Source organism: Gossypium raimondii, chromosome 1 (genome assembly GCF_025698545.1).
Source record: "Gossypium raimondii isolate GPD5lz chromosome 1, ASM2569854v1, whole genome shotgun sequence".
Lineage (NCBI taxonomy): Eukaryota > Viridiplantae > Streptophyta > Magnoliopsida > Malvales > Malvaceae > Gossypium > Gossypium raimondii.
Window position 1 is genome coordinate 23,048,540 of NC_068565.1, and position 7,835 is coordinate 23,056,374.

The 7,835-nt window shown below is 31.9% G+C and overlaps 1 long non-coding RNA gene across 1 annotated transcript; it reads left to right on the forward strand.

Annotated features, from left to right (window-relative positions):
* Nucleotides 1-5,667: 5,667 nt before the first annotated feature.
* Nucleotides 5,668-7,014, forward strand: LOC128039683 (uncharacterized). Its single transcript, XR_008194145.1, has 3 exons — nt 5,668-5,746; nt 6,577-6,644; nt 6,976-7,014. It is a non-coding gene; the product is annotated as an uncharacterized LOC128039683 (long non-coding RNA).
* The last annotated feature ends 821 nt before the right edge of the window (nt 7,015-7,835 follow it).

Sequence of the window (7,835 nt, forward strand, 5' to 3'; positions counted from 1 at the left end):
ATAACTCATAAAGTTTTCCTACCACTCTGTATACTATTTATTACTTTAACTAATGAGATTCTCCTGTTGCTTAATGCTATCTTTTGAAGCTAATGTTGCTATACTCTATAGATGTCATTTTGTGACCTTACATAGTGGCCACTTTTCTTGCAACATGATTACACGTATAGCACTCCAATCATGTATAATGTCATTTTATTTTCATTTTCATTTTCGATTATCTTTGCAAATATTTTTTTTGAACGAATAATCTTCAAAAAATGGATTTTAACGCGATGGAGGAAGAGGAATTTGGATTCTCAAGAAACTATTTCTTAGCAAAAGAAATGGGCAATTCTGGGAAGAAATCTACTCGTAAACTCAGTGATATCAACGTCGTTGACAAACAGGTATTTTGCCTTATTGAATCCCCATCTCGAAAAAAGCTTTTGTTTTTTTATTCTTTTAAATTTTGTTGTTTTAAAATTGCAGGAACTTAGAGAAGATTCAGCTAATATTGAACCAAAGCATCAAAACGACGTTGCAGATTTAATAGTTACAAAAGTTTATACCCAGAATGTGTTTTTGATCTTAGGTAATTTAAAACTCTTATTTACTTAATGGTGTAATTTTGAATTTCATTGGAAACTTTAATTTGTTAGAATTTGATCCTCTTAATTTGCAAAAATTGGAAATTTGATCCTGTTTTTGGTGCATACACTACACCAAAACAGGTTTTTAGCGGCGCTTTTTAGCACAAATGCTGCAATAGACCATGACCTTTAGCGAAGCTTTTCACACAAACGCCGCTATAGACCATGACCTTTAGCGGCGCTTTTCCAACAAACGCCGCTATAGACCATGACCTTTAGCGGCACTTTTCACACAAACGCCACTATAGACCATGACCTTTAGCGGCGCTTTCCCACAAACGCCGCTATAGACCATGACCTTTAGCGGCGCTTTTGTCACATGCTCAATTGATATTTCTTTGATAAATGAAATTATTACTTGACTCCCGAGTCCTCATCTCTTATGTTTAGATAAGAAACTTGTGTGCACAAGATTCATAAAATCATACAAGCAAAACATCAATCAAATCCCTAAATTAAGCACTGAAGATTTCATTAATAAATTAAATTATAACTCGAGTCCCAAATTCTCATCTCTTTTGTCAGATAACAAACTTCATGACACAGAAAGGTATCAAAAGTGATATAAATGGACAGAAACTTTCCTCACAATGACATGCATTGCATACAAGGAGCCGGGACATGGACCCTTAGTAATTTGCATCAGAATTTATGCTTCCACACCCTTAGTGAAGGGGAGAAAATACCAAAAAACTTGATTAGGGTCAGGTAATTTGACTCATACCAGTTGGCCATTGCCAAAGAAAGATTATCATTACAGCTATGTTAGAATATCTATGTACAGCTCAAAAAATTGAAGTACAAATCACAACCAATAGGAAATGATGAATAAATTCCAAGATATGTTTTGCGCTGTTTATCAGTCTAACTATTTTCTACCCAGATTATCAACTCATTGCAAACTAAAATAAATAGGATTATATCAATTTAGATTGAAACCTTGGAATTAAGTAATGATTAAACATCAAGATTAGTGCTCCTGTAAAGGTAAGAGCCAAATTAAGCATCTTTTCCAGTGAGAAAGAAAGCAAATAAGGAGCAGGCCTCTCATACCATTCTGCCGCTGAGAGTGCTTAATGAGCAAGCGATTGAGTATTCGAAGCCTGTTCTGGGAAGAATAACTGGCTGTTCGCCTATAACTCCAATCCCTTTGCGGTAAAAGAATGCTACAAGATAAGATTTTATGAATATTAAGGAATAAAATAACTTCAACTCCTCTTCCTCTGATTTCTTCTCATCTAGGGTTTCCGTCGCTATAAAATCACCAGTAAAATTAAAAGGAAACTGTATGTTCCCTTGAAAGCCAAAAATTAAAAGAAACCTTAACAGATCGAGAGAAAAGGAGTAGCTATGGTGAGTGAATTCAGTGCAGTGAAATGAAAAGGAAAAAGAAGTGTATTGGTGTAGGTGTATTGACTAGTGTTGTTGGAAATGGGAAATTTGGGGGATTTCAGCTGAAGAAAAACAAACTTTTATTTTGGGATTTAGGGCACACGACGGAGATGAGAAGAAAAGGGAGTAATGAGCGGGTAACCAAAAATCATTTTATGGGATTGAGCGGGATTTTGATTACTTTTCGCGGCGTTTTTGACAAAAACGCCACAAAAAATTATTTCATTTTAAACAAAACGACGCCGTTTTGCTCTGCTAAAAATCTTTTTTTTGTCTATTAAAAATTTTTAGTTAAGTGATTTTATAAAACATTTATTATTACTATTTTTTATAAATTGGATTTTTATAAAAAAAAACCAAGTACTCTCAAAATAAATATCGTATATTTCAAAAAGAAAACAAATGATTAAATGGTGCAATTAATTATTAAGTTAGAATTATCCAATGTTAATCACGATTTCTATTAAAGATTGAAATGTTAATCACGATTTTATATTATTCTTTTCCGATTTAATCTACATTTTATTAGAGATATTTCATCCTAACTGAAATATAACTATTATGCTAGATGTTCGATGTGGAATGATTTTAGTTTTTGTATTTTATTTTTATTTGTTATAATTTGGTTCTATCCAAAATAGATAGTTACCTATCCATATCAATCATTACTTTTTTATTTATTTATCAATTTTTTGTTAAATCTAATATTTAGATATATCAAATGATTTAGATTAAATATTTTTAAATATAAAAGTATTAATTGATTGTATAATTTTTATCATTTAACAAATCTCAAGTAAACCTTAAATCCTAAATCGGTTAATATATATACTGACTTATCTATTAAGCTCTTAAATAATTTAAATCGTAATCATAATTTTAATATATTAAAATTAATATTATCTCTTTTACAATTTTATAAGAAATTATTTAATATATAAATTGAAAAACACTAATTAATGTAAACCCTAAACCCCTAACCCCTATCCCCAAAATCCTAAATCGTAAAACATAAACCGTAAACCTTTAACCCCTAACCCCTAACCCTTAAACCCCAACCCTTATAACTGTCCTCCATAAGTTTTGTGACCGCATTTAGTATAGTTCCTTAATCTTAAAGATATTTCAAAAGATTCAAACTTCTAGTTGTAACAATACTCCTAGTTTCTTCAACTCCAGAAGATTCAAACTCCTCATCCACATCAACAGATGCCGCGATGCAGGTGATTTTTTCTTTTGGAACCTCAAATCCATCATCAACTTTAGGATTTCCTTGCTTCTCCCTAGCACCAATGTCCAAACCTAATAACTTAAAAAAATTCAATCAACAAACAGAAGGCGAATTGGAGGCAGAAATACCTAAAAGAAACATTCAACTGCAAGCTGTAATGGTATCCATAGGAAGAAGAAAATAGTAAGGTGTTACAGATAATTTAAAATGTAAAAGTGTCAAGCAAAACCATGGGTCATATTCAGTTTCTGAAACAACAGGACAAACAAGCTATGAAACTTTTACAAATGAACACCTAAATTTCCAATCAATCCTAATGAATAATAAATTCACATATCTACCATTTTTTTTAAACTCACATCAATATAGAGGGACTAAAACCATAATCAGACCATAATAAAAATCAATCATTCTTGCTTGAAATGATGAAAATATATAGAGGTAAACACATTTCTATCAATCAACAAAAATCTCTAACCACCAACAACAAAATATCCAGAAACACTAGGATCCAAACCACCAACAAAAATCTGCAAAAACCTTAAAATAGTAACCCCTAAACCTTAAACTATAGTGATAAATCTCTTTTACGATTATATAAGAAATTATTTCATATGTAAATTAAAAAACACTCAGTAATGTACCCAAAAAACATTAAAAAACTCAAAAAATTATTTAATATGATAAATCTGAGTATCAGCGGCGCTTTTTAAAAAACGCCGCTAAAACCCTCAGCATTAGCGGTGCTTTTTCATAAACGCCGCCAAAGCCCCGAGCATTAGCGGCGCTTCTTCAAAAACGCTGCTAAAGCTGAGCATTAGCGGCGCTTCTTCAAAAACGCCGCTAGAGCCCCGAGCATTAGCGGCGCTTCTCCAAAAACGCTGCTAAAACCCCGAGCATTAGCGGCGCTTTTTCAAAAACGCCGCTAAAGCCCCGAAAACTCAGAAAACGACATCGTTGGACTTAGGTTTTTTGCGGCGCTTTTTGGAAAACGACACTAATGTTCATTTTTAGCGGGTTTTTTAAAAAGCACCGCTAATACTTGATTTTGAGTGGCATTTTTTTAAAAGCGTCGCTAATGCTTGATTTTTAGCGGCGTTTGTTATCCAAACGCCACTAAAAACACCGCTAAAAGCCTGTTTTGGTGTAGTGATACATGCACTTGAACAGTTGGTTTTTGCTAATTTGTTTTGATCTCCGATAGTTTAAAACTCTTATTTACTTAATGGTGTAAGTCTAAATTTCATTGGAAACTTTAATTTGTTAGACTTCTATCCTCTTATTTTATAAAAATTGAAAATTTAGTCTAGTTTCTGGTGAATATATGAACTTGAATTGTTAATTTGTGCTAATTTGTTGCATTTAAAATGTTATAAAATTGACAAGTTGGTTCGGTTTTGGTAAATACATTATACATGAACTTGAACTGTTAATTTTGCTAATTTTTGCATGTAAATTGTTGAAATGATGATTTTTATATCTCCTTACATATTAGATATTGAAATGTTTTACTAATGTTACCCAAAATGGGTTTAGGGTTTTAAAATTGAAAATTAAAAATTTAGTCAGTTGTTTGTAAATGCATGAACTTGAACCATTTATTTTGCTAATTTGTTGCATATAAGTTGTTATAAATATTGAAAAATTAGTCGATTTTTGGTAAATACATGAACTTGAACCATTGATTTTTGTTAATTTGTTGCATATAAATCGTTATAGAAATAGAAGATTTAGCCCTATTGCTAGGTAAATATATGAACTACGAATAATTGATTTTTGCTAATTTGTTTCACATAAATTGTTGTAAGATTGATTTGTGTTAATTTCTTGCATATAAATTATTGAAATGTTGATTTTGATAATTCCTTACATATTAAATATTGAAGTGTTGATATTCAAGCTAGTAATTTAACATTAAGGTTTACTAATGTTATCCAATTGGACTAACTTATCAAATTTTGTAAATTAAGGGGGATAAAATTCATAATTAGACCTTTACTTATTTATTTTTATTCCAAAGTGTTACCTTGAAAGTTAGTATTGGCTTAATTTTCCAGTACTTATTGTGTGTATGTCTTGCTTGAAGGCCTCTCCTTTAGGCATGTGATAAAAGGCTAGCACTTTTTGGTAGCAAGGATGAAAAGTGGAAAGACAAAAAAAAGTATTAATTTAATGATTACAAATATCTTTGTTATAAATTTCTACCATTAGATTAAATAGTTTGCCATCCTTACTGCACAGAACCCAAAGGATTTTAAAGTGTTGATTTAACTCTCTCTCTCTCCTATATTTATATGGTTTTGATCTTGTTAATTTGCTTGTTTAGACTATATGACTAGCATTTGGATTATCTTCCATTGAATGTTTTTTTTGTATAAAGTTATTTATGCTGGCATCTGCTTTTTTCTTTTTAGGCACTTAGATTAAGGTCGAAATAGCTAAAATTGGAGAGTCAATTGGAGAACACAGAGGCTGAAATTTCTTCTTTCAAGTATGCTGTAATTTTTCTTTACCAAAGGGCTTGTGATCTACATTTTCAGGATGAGTTGATTACTTGTTTCTTCAATTATATATGCCTTTTGCCATATGTGTTCAAAAGTAACTGCGTGGATTATAATGCTCATACATAACTCCTTGGTAGAGGTGTTCATGGTAGGGCGGACTGACCACCGACGGCCCTTAGAAATATGGGAGGTTCGGGTAAAATATAGGCCCAAAATATGGGTTTGGGCAAAAATGAGGCCTGTTTAAAAAGCAGGGCAGACCTCGAACACGACTTTTTGGCCGGGCATTACCACTAAATATATAATAAAAATATTTTTATATTTTTATATTTTAAAATATTTTAAAATATTTTAAAATTTTTTAAAATTGGTGTTTATTTTTAAAAATGGGCGGTAGGGCTCGAGCCTAAGAATTTTCTCGGTAGGGCTGGACAAAATTCGAGCCCATATTTGGTAGGGCCAAGCCCGGGCCTAGAATGCGGGCCGAAATTTTTTTATGGGCCCGGCCCATGAACACCTCTACTCTTTGGTGCAGAATTGAAGGTTACTTTTGTTGTTATTAGTAGAGAAACATTTATTATTGTTACTTATTACAACTAAAGAACCAGAAAGGAAGAAAAAGAATATGAGTGCCTGTGGGATGGGAGATATTTAATTGTTAGTTATTTGCTTATTAAGTAGGTTTCCTGTGTGAAATGTTTAATGTTGTTTCCTTCCGTTTGCTATATATTATCAAGTTTAGACTTTCATTTGGATATATTTTCATGTTGATTCTTCTAATAGTTATAGGACATCTTATTCATTCTGAATTTTGCAGAAAGAAAATGTCTAGCCTAGAGAAAGAGCGTTAGGATTTTCTATCAACCATTGAAGCACTTAAAGAAGGTAAGTACGATAATAGCTAGGCCTTTTAATGATAATAATATGTTTGTTGTATAAGATCTTGAAAAGAATAGAATTTAACATATGTTTTTTGGAATTCAAAATTTTAAAAGTAGTTAAATTAAATTTGCAATTTATGCATAGTACAAGGATTAATGACATAAATTGACTTTATTTTTAACATTGAATGATTTCTTTTGTGAATGTGGTTTGAAATAGAAAAGAAAGAGAGAAAATATTACGGTAAAAGTTGCGTTTAGCTTTTAACTTTTAAAAGGTTGAATCTATTCAATGCTTTTCTCTTCTCCGCCTTGATGACACATTCATTTGACAGGATAATTTGGAAACCCTGTTGCAAGAGAAGGACATTTAGCTTTGATCTAGTCTGTTACTTGCGACATTTGCGGTATTTTGTGTTGTTTAAGTTATGAATATTGGGTTTTGATTTGTCATGTGAACAAATATGATGAATCTGAAGTGCATTTCTATTCTTCTATTTGCAGTTAAGATTTGAAACCGAAGAAAAGCAAGGAGACTTCTAAGTAATGTGTCATTTTTGTTGAAACTAGGGGGTTATTTTTTCGGTATTACTCCTGAAAAAGTGATTGCCAAAAACTGCTGTTTCTGGATTTGTGTTTTTGGAGGTGATTGTGTAAACATTTTAGTGTGCTTTAGTTATTGTAAGAATATTTTTAACATTGTTAATTTTAATATTATTGTAAGAATATTTTGAATTATAATTCAGTTATAATTTATATCATATATCTTTCATTGAATTTGAAGTATCATTTAAATTTTTCGTTTTTGGTTGGATTTTATGTTACAGGAAGGATTGTATATGGATGAAAATTGGGTGTTACAAATTTGCCAAAATTAGTGGTGTTTTTCCATAAACGCCGCTAAAGAACCATACTTTTAGCGGCGTTTGTGATTAAAGCGCCGTTAAAGATCATGCTCTTTAGCGGCGCCGCTAAAGATCATGTTCTTTAGCGGCGTTTGTTGGTAAAACGCCTCTAAAGGTCATGTTCTTTAGCAGTGTTTGTGGGTAAAGCACCGCTAAAACTCATGTTCTATAGCATCGTTTGTAGGAAAACCGCCGCTAAAAGTCATGATCTATAGCGGCGTTTATGGGAAAAGCGCTGCTAAAAGTCATGATCTATAGCGCCGTTTGTGGGAGAAGCGTTGCTAAAGGTC